The following is a 15,060-nucleotide window of genomic DNA, read 5'->3' on the forward strand; positions in this document are numbered from 1 at the left end:
TCCCACTTTGTCCTTGTCTTGGGTAGGATTCACCTTCTCCAAAAGCATGGTAATGTCTGGACTTTACCCTGTGTCTCCTGCCTACCCCTGAGCTAAGCCAGCATCCCTCAGTTAGGCATGTGTCAATACCAGAGGTGCCAAGACATCAGTGCTAGTATGAAAGGAGCCACCCTTTGAATGCAAGCAGTGTCTCCAAGCTGCATGGAGAGCCTGAAGGTGTCAGCTTGGCATGGTGGAATGATGAGCATGATGGAAGTGCCACGGTGCTCTGAGCCTCTGTCATGCAGCAGGGTGTCCTTAGAGACCACAGTACACGCTGCGGGGGGTGAGATGGGGGGAATCTGGGAGGGCTCATGGAAGATTAGTGCTCGTGCCAGCCTCCATCTCCTGTTTTTTTGCCACGGATGCCCTCACCAGCAGGGCAGAGGGTTTTTGCTAATTGAAAGTGCCCCATAAGAGCCCGAGTCCCTGATTTATGAAGGGCAGTGCAATTAGCCTCATAAACAATTCAAGAACGTAAATCAGGAAAGGGCTGGCTGGCAGCAGACAGTGAAACATTAATGATCTTACAGCTGCTCAAAAGTAAATATTTCATTAGCTCCACCAAGTATCATTCTGACAATTATATTAAACTGATGTTCACAGGTGTCACCCTGCAACTTAATACAACGCTGGGACCATGTCTGTGCAAGCAGAACTAAATCCCCACCTGAACGAGCAGTTGGGATCTGTCAGCTCCTAAAGACGTGCCTGCGCCTGTGAGCGTGGACACACGTGGACGTGTGTGCAGAGTACGACAGTGGAGAGGCGAGAACGGGAGTTCAAAAAGCAGTATTTGTACTTCTGTGAAGAAACCAGCACTCCCCAAGCTGCAACGGGATGTCTCTGCACACCGAGGGCAGGAAAGCAGCTCTTGCTGAACTCATGAACACTGAAGAAGTCCAAGCACGGTTGGATCAAATGTCTCAAGGTCATTGGGTTCTCCTACAGAGAAGGAGCTACATCTACAGTGTAGAACCCTTGCTCTTCTGGCTACTAAATTGCATAAATTGAAAGGAGGAGGGCCCTAATCATTTTCTCAGTTGCTCACTCCTCCAGATCAACCATGCTGATCCCTGGTACTGGTGTTCATCACTTGCCCTGCCTCAGGCACTTGTATTCCTTGCTCTCCCATTATATTCACCCTGAACCTGCCAGGTGCTCAGCATGGTGCTCACCCCCACAAGATTGTGGCTGAAGATTCTGGGGATCCTGCAGGAAATGTAGATTTTTCACATTGCATCCATCCAAAATATATTTAGAGACAGACAGGCAGAGGAGCTAACACAATAGCACATAAGGAAGCAGCAGTGAAACGTAGAATGCACAAAAGGGGGCTGAAGAGGCATGTGGAAGAAACTTGATTAGATAAGCACTGTTAGAAGTGTGCCAGGACTGAAAAGCCATGGGGTATAGTCAGGAGTGATTGACATAAATGGTTTTATCAGGATTCTTGGCTAAAAGAAAGGAGAACTTGAATTCTGGTATGGTATGTGCAGAAAGAAGGGTGTAAGTGGCACTGAGTGCCAGCTAGGGAGGGAAAATTCGGTTTGACAACTTGGATAGAAAAAATGCTAGCCAAAAAACAACAACAACAAAAAACCACAAAAAACCCTCAAAATCCATGGGTGAAATAATTATGGGGAAGATGTTAGAAAGGAGATTACCATAGGACCTGAAGCTTGCTGCAAAACTGCACAGTGGGACACAGGTTTCAGTAGAAATCTTTCTAATGATCTCAGTCATATACCACTGAGAAGTGCGTCATTGTGGGAGAGTTTAACTCCCACCTCCAGACCAAAGAAATAATACCACTGCTAGTAGGAAAGCCCAGTTATTTCTGGATGTAACAGCTGCCATGTTTCTCCATCAGTCAGGAGGACCACCAGCGGTTACGCTGCCTGGGACTGGGGCGTGGTTGCATAATGCAGACCTTCCAAAAAGAGTCCAGCTAGAATAGAGGTGTAACTTAACTTCAGGGAACAAAAGGAAAGACAAACTAGGGAGACAGTCTGGGACATCAACAGACTAAAGGGCTCAGAATGGTGGAAAACTTGGAATTTCCTCAAATCTTGAGGCTAAAACTATCAAACCAAACCACGGTCTTGGCTGTGACTAATCCCTCTGATACTCTCCAAAATCAAGGTTTGCCCCTAGTTTAAATGTGTCTCTCCTTGTCTCATACAAAAATCTGGGATCCTTGGAGGAGCGACTGCTCTTTGGTTGAGAAGTTGCAAGTACATTCGTAGAAGACCCTTGAGGGATCCTTTGCTGCTGCCTTTCCCTGTATGTCCAGACAGAAGCAGTGGGGAGTTTCACAGGCCATCTCTGCACAGACCAGCCCCACCAGCCATGACAGGGGCTACAGAGCTGCAGGACTTAGTCTGTGGGGCAACTACCTGCCCTTTCCAGCCATGGGCAGGCAGTGTTGTTTTCCTTTTTTGTCAGCCAAGGACTTATTGCCCTGCTTCAGCAACTGCCAACGACCTGTGGGCAAAGCCTCACATGGTCCACAGGCTATATGCAGAGGATATGAAAGTTGCTGTTGTCTTTTTGGAGCTGGCACAAGGCACCATCCTTGGTTACTGGCAGTCTCCTGAAGGACAGGGCAATGTCCCATGTGATCTCATAGATGTCAAGCGACAGCCTTAATGTTATACAACCACTCTCTTGCAGGTCAGATGGTATCACAACAACCCATGACAACTTGTCTAACCCCTCACTACAACTGTCCAACCCATAAGTCATGAGAACAGCAAGCGTTGATCAGAAGCCATACTCATCTACCTGAATCCTTTGATGGACAAGCCCACTCAGAACCATGTTAGGCAAGTGGAGGAAATTGGAGAGGTAAGTGGAGTCAGGAGTCCAGCTCCTAGTGCTGCCCTCTGCCACAGCAGAGGGTCTGAGGACAAAAAAGAAAGGACAGTAAGGTAAGTGTGACAGGAAGGCACAACCTCTTCCACCTTAGCTCCTCCAGCCATGTCATACCTGAAGTTCTCTGGGGCCATTCCTATACCTCGTAGATGCTCGTCAAGGAGGACGACTCACACTCAGCAAGTAGCCTCAGAAGGCAGCGGACATCAGCTAACCCTGTACTGCATAGTTCTGCCAGTGCCAGGCACTGAAGTGATGCAATGAGGGCAGTCAGAAACCTGGAAACTTGGAATAAAAACCTCTGAGATCCACAATGACCAACCCCAAGGCAGCAATGGGATGCTTCAGAGGTGGAGATAGATGGAGCTATCTGACTGTAGCCTGTGCATCAATACCTCTTTCAGCTTCCCCTCCCCCACCCTGCTTCCTGATCACTGAATATATTGATATTTAAGTAGGATTTAATAGAAAACCTTGTTTTGCTGAGCTGTGCAACCTGGTGTCACACTCCCTGTCTACGATCGCAGGCAGCCTGCAGCACTTCAGATTGCTTAATGCTGACCTACAGCATGGACACAGCTCCACACCATTCTTGCATCCTACAGTCATCACAAAGACTAATTCCTGGCAGAGTTCCCCAAAGACCTTTCCTATAAGGGCCATAGCACTGCTTGCTACAAGGAAGATGGAATGTAGAGGTGCTGGAATTTTGAGTGCAGGCTGCCTAAGTGAACGGTACAGGTATCTGGAACATTGTCCTGGGAGCGGCTGAGATTTCAGGTCCCTCTGGCAAGCATGATGTAGGCAGTAGAACTGCACCCTGCCCATGGAGCTTGCCGAGAAATGCTTTCTCGGTAGGAAAAATCTGCGGATCCAGGAGGAGAGATGTGAAATGAAAGGAAGTTCCACAGAGGCTGCATTACTGCAGTTGGGAGACACTAGGTAGAAAGTCAAAGATTCAAGTATTAATATTTATCTTGCTGCCTCTTCAGAGGGGTCATTCCGAGCATTAGGGCACCGCTCCGTGACTGGCAGCAACTGGACGTCTTGCATGGCGTTTGTTTTAGAGAGCAACACTTACCGCAGAAGTGATTTAACACGGAAAGATAGAGGTGTTGGCACAGCTGACAAACCAGGGACAGATCTGGGGAGAGAGCTGCAAAAGGCCATCCACATATATTAGAATGAATTTCCTGAGAAGGATTTGATGAGATGTGAACTACATTATTTGCTAATGTTGCAGTACAGAGCCTTGTCTAAAGCCCCGGAGAGTCAGAAAGAGTCTTTCCATTAACTTCTCTGATTGTAAGTGAGATTGTGACAGATGTACTCCCTTTTCCTTCCTCCTCAAATATTTTAAATCAAACAGAAAAAGTGGTTGGATTTGTCCTTTTATGGAGGCGGCCATCGCCCCCTCTTAGGTATGCTCATATAAATAGCCACATTGGAGTCTTTCAAGTACCTGCGACAAATAAGATGGTCTGAGAGTAATAAAGCTTCAGAGAAGAGGAAGGGAGGCAAGACACACTCAATTCCCAAGCTACACACACATGGCTGGTGTGCCAGGGGAACAGGGACTCCACTGATGGTAAAAGTTATTTGCAGCCAACAATAAAAGTTGTCTTGAGATCTTCAATGTGAGAAAAACTTTCCTGCCATCTTGCAATCTAGAAACAATCTCTTGCTGAAAGCCACCAAAAAACACCTCTGTCATGTCCCAGAAGGTGAGAATACCCTGGAGATGTGAGCATTGTGAAGGAGAAGCCAAGCTGCCTCATGTTTCATGAGAAACACTGATGAAACGGGAAGGCAGCCATGCAGGACTCTTCCTTGTCCCTTTGCTCTGGCTGAGCAGAGGTTGAGACAAGACAATAAAAGACAACTGGCTAAGACTTTTAGGATTCAAATGCCTAAAACAAAACACTAATTAACTAGGTTTTCAGAGACTTGAGCAATATCTTCTGCTGGTGATGTTGCCACTTACCCTAGCCAGGGTCTTTGCAAGGTCTCTGAAAGCTACACATCTGGATATCAGATGAGCTACTCATTACATACTCAGGGACTCATTTATGAGAAGCTAACCATGATTTCCTCAGTACCACCTTCATTCTCACATATCTATAAGCTCAATTGTCATTGCAACATGACAATGTTGCAAAAGTTACTTACAGCTTTGCAGAGCCTGTGTGCCACTGGTCTTCATGGAGGTCGTGGCCAGTGGTCAGCTGTGGAGTTCACTGCCTCTGGTGATAATGCCAGGACTAAAGTAGTGAACCTTAGTTTTAGTACATTTTTGCATAATTTTAAAGTCAGCAAAGTCAACTGGGCAGCAAAGAAAGGAAGCTGATGAAAGCAGAGCATAGATTGAGTTGCAATATTTGGGAAGAGGTCCAACAAGAGGGGAAGGAAAGTTTACTGATTATGGCACATTCTTAATGGACTATTGCTTCCAGCTCCTCACCTCTGTTTACACTTCTGTAGAGTGTGATAGGATCAGCAATCATGAAATGGGGGAACATCAACATGTAGAATGTCCTTATAAAGATTTCATTCTTGACGGTGTCAAAAGCAACTAGTTGTATTACTTTCTGGAGGCCAATTTAATTGTTGTCAATGCAAGTTGAAAATTGGCTTTAACATTTTAAATTGATGTTTTCTGTAAACTGCTCTGATTAATGGAAGAAAACATTGTGTTTCTGCCTTTCATCTGAAGATCTAATGCATTTTACAAACAGCAATTGATCTAGCAAGACACATAGAGGAAGACAGGGAGAAACAAGCCTGCTAGGGAAATGGTTTCACCCTTCCACAGCACCCAGTAGAGCTGCAGGATGGTACAGGACAGAACAGCTGATTAGACAGTGGGGTTAGTTATTTCTTTCCCTAAGGAAACTCTGAGCAGTTTAATTAAGAGCAGACAGAATTGGTTTGATTGTAAAATGCCACCATAGTGTCAAATTTGAGTTCCAGAAACTCCCAAATCTGCTGGCCTGAACCTCAGCCCACTTCATCTCAAAGTGCATGTAGTCTTGAAGGTGCTGGTAGTCAATCCCAGTTGGACCCCAGGTTCCCAGAACATCTAAACACATGCTCCCCTGTATGTTTGCTCACAGGCAACCTCTAAAACTTCTGCTCAAGGCGACGGTTACATGGGGGACAGCTCAGTGGTTACAAATTCAGCACTGCCTAAACAGGGCGATCCTTCTCAGCCTCGCTCCTGATTGCACTCCTACGTTTCATCATATGTTGAACGTCCTCTTCCTGAGCTGATTGTGCTGGGTTAATGAGTTAAACCAGCTGGTGGAAGGATGTAACAGCACTAGAGTCAGAGCACAGGGCAGTGGCCATGGCAGGAGAAGGTGTGAGAAGAGGACTGAGACCTCTGCTTGAGTATCAGAAGACATTAGGCTAACTCAACTCCCCATGAAACTGGAGCTTGAGAGGAAGAATGGGCAAGCTTGAGGATTCTAATCAAGAAACCAGGGCTCAAATCAAAACCTAAGCAGGAGCATGACTTCCCTTGCCTACTGCATCCTCAAGTCCCAGGACTTGCTGCCCTCCCATTGCTGGGGCTGAGGCTGAGGCGTGTGCCCCCCCCCCACACCCCTTGTTCCCCAGGTGCTCCCCGTTGCTATCATGCCATCTCAGCACTCACTCCTGCCTGGGCAGGTAGTAAGTGCCGAGGTGGCATGACAACCACTTCAGCTCAGACGTGCAGCACCCTCCAGGGACAGGAGTATCTCCCAGTCCTGCCCTTTCTCACAGCACTCCAAATTCTCCAGAACCCCTGTGCCAGATAGCTCCTCTAACGTCCATCTGCTGCTGATCCTTTCCCAGATCTGGAGGAGGAGGACAAAGCACAGAGCAAGGGGAGCTAGCTGGCTTAAACACCTTTCCTTCTTATCACCCACAACACGGACTTTGTAGCATGAGCAACACAGGACAAGAGCATCAACTGGCCTCCCCCACTCAGGTGTTATGCTCCGGAACTGTTTCTAGAGTTTGTTGCTGTATGTTTTTAGAACAGTGCTTCTTTGCCATTCCTGATCCAGCTGTACAGATTCAGGAACTGGGAAAACATCCAAACATATCAGGTTGGACCTCCCAATGGAGTGTCCATCCTCCAGTAACTCCTTCTCGCTGCTCCTGGTCAGGGTTACTGTGACACTCTTGCACACATCAGTCCCGCTTCCCAGGACCCCACAACCCCCTCAACTCCAGGATTTGCTCTTCAACCCAGCAACTATGGCAAAAATTGAAGCCCGGTTCTGGGAAGGAGACCCATGTGCTCCCACTCCTTTGTGTGTGCCGGTGGCATGGGGCACAGGGAGCTGATGCTGCCGCAAGGTGCGAACTGGGACATCACTCAGCATGTCGCAGCACATGCCCACAGCCACTCTTTCCCCGCAGTGTACAGGTCCCTGGCTGGTTACACACCTGCATTAGACCCCCAGTCGCTTCTTCCCGCATTAATGCCTCTTTTCCACTGGAGCACGGTGCCAGAAAAGCCCGCTTCAATTAATTTCCACATTCTCTATGTGTTTTGTTGTATTGCTTTCAGCAGGTTGAGTTTCACTGCGAGGCTTTGTTTCAAAGTAAATCTATATGCTTAGTCCTCTCTCCTGCTCACAACTTGCATTAGTCTCTCTCTAAAAAAAAAAATGCTGTTACCATAGTAACCTACAGTTTCTAGATACCGCTGTGGATGATAAGCACTGCTGTGCCTGGCCTTGTGCTCTGGGACTGCACTCTGTCGAATGAATGCTAAATTCCATCAAAACACTTTTTGCAGGCACCTGATATTTATCCCATAGCTCTGGATGTTGCTACTCTGTAGTGGCTACGTGGTACGTGTGAGCATCAAGATATTGTACTTATAGGCCTTCACCTACCCATCTTTTTCCCCTCAGCAGTCAGACTTTTTTTTTCTTTTTTTCTTTTAATTAGTCCAATTTTGTCACTTGTTAGCTGTTTCGATGCATGAAACCTTGACATCAGTCATGAGAGATATTTGGACGTGGGATACAAGAAACTGTTGCAAATGTTGCTGATTTTTATTATCTAGTATGTTCACTGATGAATATATTTGCAGTGGGATATTTTGTTGTCTCATGTGTCTTGTTAGTGGGGCATCGTTTTCCCAAAGGTTCTTTTTCACAGATTACCCTAGAACTCGCCAGCTCAGTGAAACACCCAGGAGACCAGAAAAAATTAATAACTAGAGGCAGCAGTAGGTGCAGTCCCAGGGCTGGAGGAGGCTGCGTGGCTCAGGAGAGGGCTGGGCATCGCAGTCCGTGCTTGGCAGTATTAGCGGGCAGCACGCCTTAACACGCGTATGACTGAACATCTGCACAGCACCAGGTCCTACCCTCTGGCAGCAACAGAAGAGGGAGGGAGGATGTCCAAAACAGTAAGATGAAGTAAGGATAAGCGAGGAAATATTTAACAGTTAAAAAGAGCTGTTAGGAATCAGGGCAGTTAAGCTCATTGCATTGTAGCTCGTTCCCTTGACTTTCCAAGCCATCCCTTCTCATGTGTTTCTTGGATGACAAGTACTTTGGGACAAACTCTTTGCTTTCAAAGGCAAGTGTAAAAGCTCTCTCCCACTGTTAGGATACGTGAGTGAAGGAGTGAGTTCTGTGCCCACGCAATGATGCAGGAGGAAGTGTCCCTGCTCGTTCAGAGCAGGACTAAAGCACACCGCAGCACATGTCCCCTCTGAGAAGTGCGGACCTGAAGGGGAAGTGGTGGTCCCAGGGCGAAATCGCTCTCTCGGTACCTGGGCAAAGTGCACAAATTACTCACGGACAGATATTTACAAGGCCTTAGGCATTTATTTTTAAGTCAAGGGAAGATGGCAACCCAAGTCCCTTTTGAAGTAAGGCCCTCAGCCTCTCTGTGCTCCGTTTCCCCACCTGTGAAAGGAGACCGGCAATGCCCCAGAGGGTGGGAGTTGCAGAGCTGCTCTGGTACAACTAGCGGTGAGTGAGTACCCGTGAGATCTAACACCGTACAGGCTAACTTAGGCCCTAAGTAAGTGAGGAACCTAGATCCTTCACACCAAAGGTAGCAGCTAGTGTCCCCTCTTAGCTGCCCTGCACCAGTCCAGGCAGCATCCACCGCTCCCCACTCCCTGCCGGACTTCTCCTCCCTTTTGGCGATGGTGTTCTGGATGCCAGGACACTGAGTAACTCTTACCCTCACAAAACGTTCTAAAACAGAAAACTCTGACATTTTCTGGCTGCTCAGAAAGCGCATTAACCCGAAATTCCCAAATTTGGGTATTTATTTCCTGTGGGAAGCATTGGTGCTTACTGTAACAGAGGTGCGCTTGGAGGAAAAAGCAGATGGAGCGGCATTGAATCGCCTTTTCTTCTACAGATCCAAGAGGTTTCAAAGCTGTTCCTGCTTCTTTTCAAATGTCCGTGAACGGCAATAGGAGTACGGGAAAAAGCAAAACCCTGTCCCTGGAACTCTCTGGGTATTTTCCAAGTGTTTTCCCTAATTCTTCACCTGCCTGCACCTTAACTAGTTTCTTACAACAGAGAAGGGGCTGTAAAATGTTACTGCTGGGACTGGGGTATCATTTTATACCTGCTTTGTGTTCCCCTGAACAGCTGTAAATGACAACACAAACTGTGAAACAGCAGGGAATTTGAACGCCTTCGACATACATTTCTACACCGCTCCTCAGTAAATTAATTCAAATAGTTGCTGGGGATTTGGGGGAGAAGCTAGAGAATTCAGTGAATGAATAAAGGAAGCAATCTGAGACAGAGAGCAGCTGGAGACGGGGCGGGAAGGAGAGCGGGGAAAGGGAGAAGGATGGACAGGGAGAAGGCTTGTGTAACCTGGAGGGGGTCTTGAGAAGCCGACCGCCCCGGCTCACCCTGGTTGTCAGAAAAGGGCCAGCGCCTTATTAAAAGCCTTCCCCAGATATATCAGACTAATCAGAGCGCTAGCCTGTGGTGTTTGCTGCATTCGAAGTGGTAACCCTGTCAATAGGCTGTTCTGCACACCTGCAGGTACCCCCGTCCCTAGCGCAGGTGAGGAGCAAATTTTTCACACCGGAAAATTACCTCAGTTTACCCCTGTGGTCAGCTGCTCGCTGGCACGCCTGGAGCTGCTTTCAGACCAGCATATTCTGTTGGTGAGGCAATTTGATATTCTGAGAATTAAGAGGCAAAAAAAATATAAAACTAGGCCAGAGTCTTTTCTGCAGCAAGTACAAAAAAGGACTCTTGTCATTGCTCTTAACAGCCTCCTGATCCTGGAGATAGTCAGAAGCAGCATCATTCCAGGCACAGATTTTACCTACCTGCCTCATGCTCAAGTAGGTGACATCTGGGGACCCTTCACTGCGGAAAGTATTGCACAGCGCAGCAAGGACAACCTTGTCCCGAACATATGTGGAGAGATTCTCCTCCCACATAGCTTCTCACATCAGTCTAATGGTCCTGAATATCCCCTCTCTCACAGGTAGGCAATACCATCAAGGTGAATTGGGTGAAAAAGAGCCAGCGTGGAAGAGCCAGAATGAGACTGAGAGAATAAAGGATAAATTCTGACCATGCGCTGTCCTGGAGCGTCATAGGTTTGTACCAGCTGTGAGTCCGGGACAAAAGTGTCCCTGACCCATAAGGATTTACCTAAACCAAGCCCATTTCCCATCACCATGACAGTACAGCACTGATTTACACCAGCCAAAGATCTGTTTCAAATTCTTACCAGTCTTTTCTGGTTTGGTCTCAGTTTGGAAAACAGTAATGAGACAGCTCCCTGCCTGATTGTTAGTCCTGAGCTGGCTACGCCTCTATCACCAAGGCAGTCACAAAAATCCCAAGTGACAATTTCTGCAGACATTGAATCTTGCAGGTGCTTTGATCAACCACATTTTGGGATGAAAGCAAACCAACCCCTTGCACTTGACTTTCAGAAGGCCGTCAAATATCCAAGGATGCTATTGGAGGTAGTCATCTGAGCTGAGAATCTAGTCTTAATTTTTTCACTAATGCTAATGTCCATCAGCATCACTGTCACATCTTTTCTGGCACATCAGTTGACTGTGGTTATTGCAGGAGGATTGCCTCTGGCTCAAACTCTGTCTCTAGTGACAAATGCAGCACCTTCCTCTATGGGAGCACGTTGATGCTTATGTATGACGTTTTCCAAGCCTGTGGGAACTGTTGACCTTTCTCCCATCTATCCTTATTCTTGTCTATGTTTGCTGGCCATCCACTGAACAAATGAATGGCACTGACCTTCACAGGAGATGTCAGGACAGATAACATGGCCAAGGAGAAAAGATGAGGGAAATGCCACTAGAGTTTTCCTTCCAACACTCCTAAAGGTGCTAGTGTGATGGAGACATCAAAAATGCCAATAGGTAGCTAGATGAGATGGATCTCATGTAATCTCAAATTCATCATATTTTACCTGTTACTCACAATAGCAAACAGTGAACTAACAAGAGGTCTGTGTGGGCTGGAGGAGCTTTCCTGTCTACAGAGAGTGCTGTAGCTCATACTAATTAGGTGGTGCACAGCTGGAGAGGTGTGCTCTGACCCAAGCTATCTGTAGGCACAGCTTCCAGCTTTTCTTATCTGCAAAGAGCCTACCACCACCAAAACAGCAGCACTGTTTAAAAGCAATGAACAGAAATGGCAGTGGAAGTCAGGGTGGGTGGAAGGGGAGATGAAGTGTCCCCTACTACCCCAAAAGGGCATGTACTTGATTCTCACAGGAAAGCAAAAGTGGCAATAATCTCTGGAGAAATGCTCTTCAGACACTTGGGACCGTCAAGCTCGGCAGAATCCGGCGTCGGAAATGTATTCTGCTTCTGATAAGTAGGCGGCTCCCACCACACCTGGGGAACACGGCTGTTGTAAGGCAGTAGGCTAAAGCCTTCCTGAAAACCAGCTGCCTTGTCTGAAGAATGGCAATTGTCCCTATGTCTCAGACAGAGACACCTACTTCTCTTTTTCCCTTAAACAAGCATTAGTTACACCTGGGTTCTTCTATCTCAAAACTCAACAGAGAATTACAGACCAAACCTAACACCAGGCCCTCCTGTCCCACTGCAGAGCTTAGAGAGCTCTGAAACCACCTGCTATGAAGTGGCTGGGCAAATACACCGAGGACTTTGCCTTGGTCTTGAACTCTCCTTCAGGTATCTGTGTCATGTTTTGGTGGACTACCAGAGGAAGTCGTATATTCCCATACTGCGATCTCCTGCTGTGACTGTTTGAGGGCTGCCTGAGTGCTTGCAGGAAGGGTAGAAGTTGGCGTGTGGGAGATGGACTCCACTGCGTACTGCACCAGGAAACACCAGGCACCACCCAGCAAGTCAAGTGCTGCAGCAGCACCTGCGCACGTTGCTTCGTTTGGACTCTATTGCCTCAGACACAGACCACCTCAATTTGTCATTGTCACACACAATCATTTTATTCACTGACACCAAACAAGCCTAATGGAAAAATGAAACCATGGTTTATTTAGCAAGGGTGCCCTTCTAGTTATAAGTTTGGAAAAAAAAGTTCCAAGTAAAACAAATATAAAACTCAATCCCAGCCTGTATGTAACAACTATAGTCCTTTCTGGTTGCTTAACCTCTCATACTCCAGAGTCCTCAGACAAAGCGCAGCCAGCAGTCCTGATACTTCAGATCCTTCTGCAAAACCCTAGAGCTGTGGTCTTCTCAAGCCAATTTGCAGCACCAGTGAGCAGTGCTTTTCCTGGATCCTGCTACTACGTGCTTTTGCCTCTGTTTTTTCCCCCAGCTGTCCCTCATTGCCCTCTTTCCATTTTTTTTCTGCCCCCCCCAAGCAAGTATGGATGGTGAATCCTCTTCTAGCTCCATACTGAGGCTTACCAGTTTTATTCTAGTTTAACATGCTATAATCCATTCTTGTTCCCCAACTTTTACTTCCCTCCCAACCTAAAAGATTTTAGCATTCACTTGTACAATTTCCTGATTACCACAATAACCTGAATATTAGCAAAGTAATAGAGTATAGTTATGTCAGAGCATTGCCCTATTCTGCAAATGAAACAGTATAAAAAACATTAACTGTATAGCTGTTTTATGAGCTCATGATCTTTTGTAAGAGATTAGCTTTCTGTCTTGTATGATATATGAGGACACGTTAATAACGGACACAACTGAGCCAGGAACAAGTTCTTTTGGGCAAGCTACAAGAGCAAGTTTTCCCTTCCCAACTTTGGCAAGGGCTCGGTGTGACATTCGGTCCAACTGGCTGCCCCGAGGCAGAAGTGATCAATTACCCCTACAGCTGCCAACGGCTGTGGAAGGCTGTGCTGGAAGTAAAGTCCTCCTTTGTAGCTGGGTTTGCGAATACCTCCTCTTAGTGGGCTCCTGGTGCCCGTGGCTCGCCTGTTTCAGCCCTGACTGACCTGTAATGGCTTTTCTCCTGCACGCGATGTGGGCAAACATACAGACAAGCAGAGGCTGGAGGAACAGACCATCATATTTATCAGTATGCCTTTTCCTTCCCAGCCATTTTGCCTTGCTCATCTCACGTCCCAGTCCTCAGCAAGGACCAAGTAGACTCCTTACCAGGTGCTGTCACTTTGTAGTGTGACCATTTGTACTAGCACCCCACTCACGATACCTGTGCTCTGGTCCTTGCATCCCTGCGTGCCTCCACTAATGTAGTAGTAAGTCTTAAAAATGTCCATTGGAGCCATCAGCTACCAACAGAAGCCAGAGAAGAGTACTGCAATCTGCAATTCCCCGTGCAAACCTTCGCATTTGCTTTTCTTCAGGCTTGACACTGCCTAAACATGATACCTAATTCAGACTTCCAGTATCCAGCTGGTCTCTTCTGCTGCAAGCAAAGAATTTCTTCTGCATCTTTGTTCAGGATTTGCCTGCCCTAACTGACCAACAGGAGCCAATGGGAAGAAACAAGGTGTCTTCAGAAAGAGATTCATCTCATCGTAAATCTAATGGCAGAGTTGTCCTCTGATGGTTCCTATACCTGTTCACTGGCCATAAACCCTTATTTCTTGTGTTTCTATCCTGGGGCAGAATCACATTTCCTTTCAAGAGCCAGTCCCAAACCCTAGATATGCAAAAGTACCTTCCTCTTCCAGAAAACTCACCTCATGTACCGTTCTCCAGCCCAACATTTTATTTTACACGTATAACCCTCTGGCATGCAAAATTTCACTGGCCTCTGAGTGAAAACTGGAGAACAAAGAAAGCCTTCTTAGTTCTCAGGGAAATTATTATGTTCCCAGCAGCAGGGGAGGCTTCCAGAGAACATAGTCACCTGGTCCTGTCTCCATAGGGTGATGCACATTGCAGCAAAACTCTTCTAATAGTCACTGCAACAAGGCAACGGAAACCAAACAGTCACTGCCCTCAGTCACAGGCCCTTTCCACAAAGAGCAGAGCACATCAAGTCCTGCAGGTTGTGGAACAGCCTGAGCTCCTGCTAGCTTCTTTCAGAAGTTTCCCCAGCAGGGACCATTAGCAAAATCTCCTCTGATCGCTGGGTGACACAGGTCAGGAAATGCCATCCAGAAACTTCTATGTGACGCTGAATAGCTTGTGACTGAATGAGGGCATATCTTTGAGGCACACATCCAGTTGCAGCTGAGAGATGGCAAGTGATGGCATGTCTACCACATCCCACTTAACAAAGGTGGTCAGCAACCATCAAGACATTGTTTTGATGATTATCAATATATAAAGCATTAAATAAATCAGAAAAATATCTTTATCTAGGAGGTTGGCACCCTTGTGCCACTGGGGGAATCAAGGCAAAGAGCAGTCAAGTGATTTGACCAAATTCACCCAGCCAGCAGAAGCTGGAAAAAAAATGTGTGTGTCCCAATTCCCAAGCCAATGCTACTGGAAGACCTCAGGCCAGTGTCTTTAAGCTCCTGGGATACCCTCTAGGTCACTTTCCACACTTTCTTCTTGCAACATGCCTATAGTTCATCTGAATGAATAAGGTGGCCCCAATCTTGTGGATTTCTTTCTTCTCAGCTGCTGTGTGCAGAAACTCCAATTGTGTTTTATAGCATGTGTGTTTTGTTGGAAATACACAATGTTCTAAGCTTAATACAAGCATTTTGGTATAAGCTGCGTTTATACCTCACTGAATCTGAATTTTT

At 46.8% G+C, this 15,060-nt stretch overlaps 1 protein-coding gene across 2 annotated transcripts in view; it reads right to left on the bottom strand.

The window, feature by feature from the left end:
* The window catches only part of SHISA6 (shisa family member 6), a gene marked incomplete at its 3' end in the record, with an annotated part of 259,658 nt that overhangs the window by 228,724 nt on the left and 15,874 nt on the right, over nucleotides 1-15,060 (bottom strand). The gene's annotated exons all lie outside the window — the stretch shown is intronic.

Source organism: Phaethon aethereus (assembly GCF_964289735.1).
Source record: "Phaethon aethereus genome assembly, chromosome: 18".
NCBI classification, from domain to species: Eukaryota; Metazoa; Chordata; class Aves; order Phaethontiformes; family Phaethontidae; genus Phaethon; species Phaethon aethereus.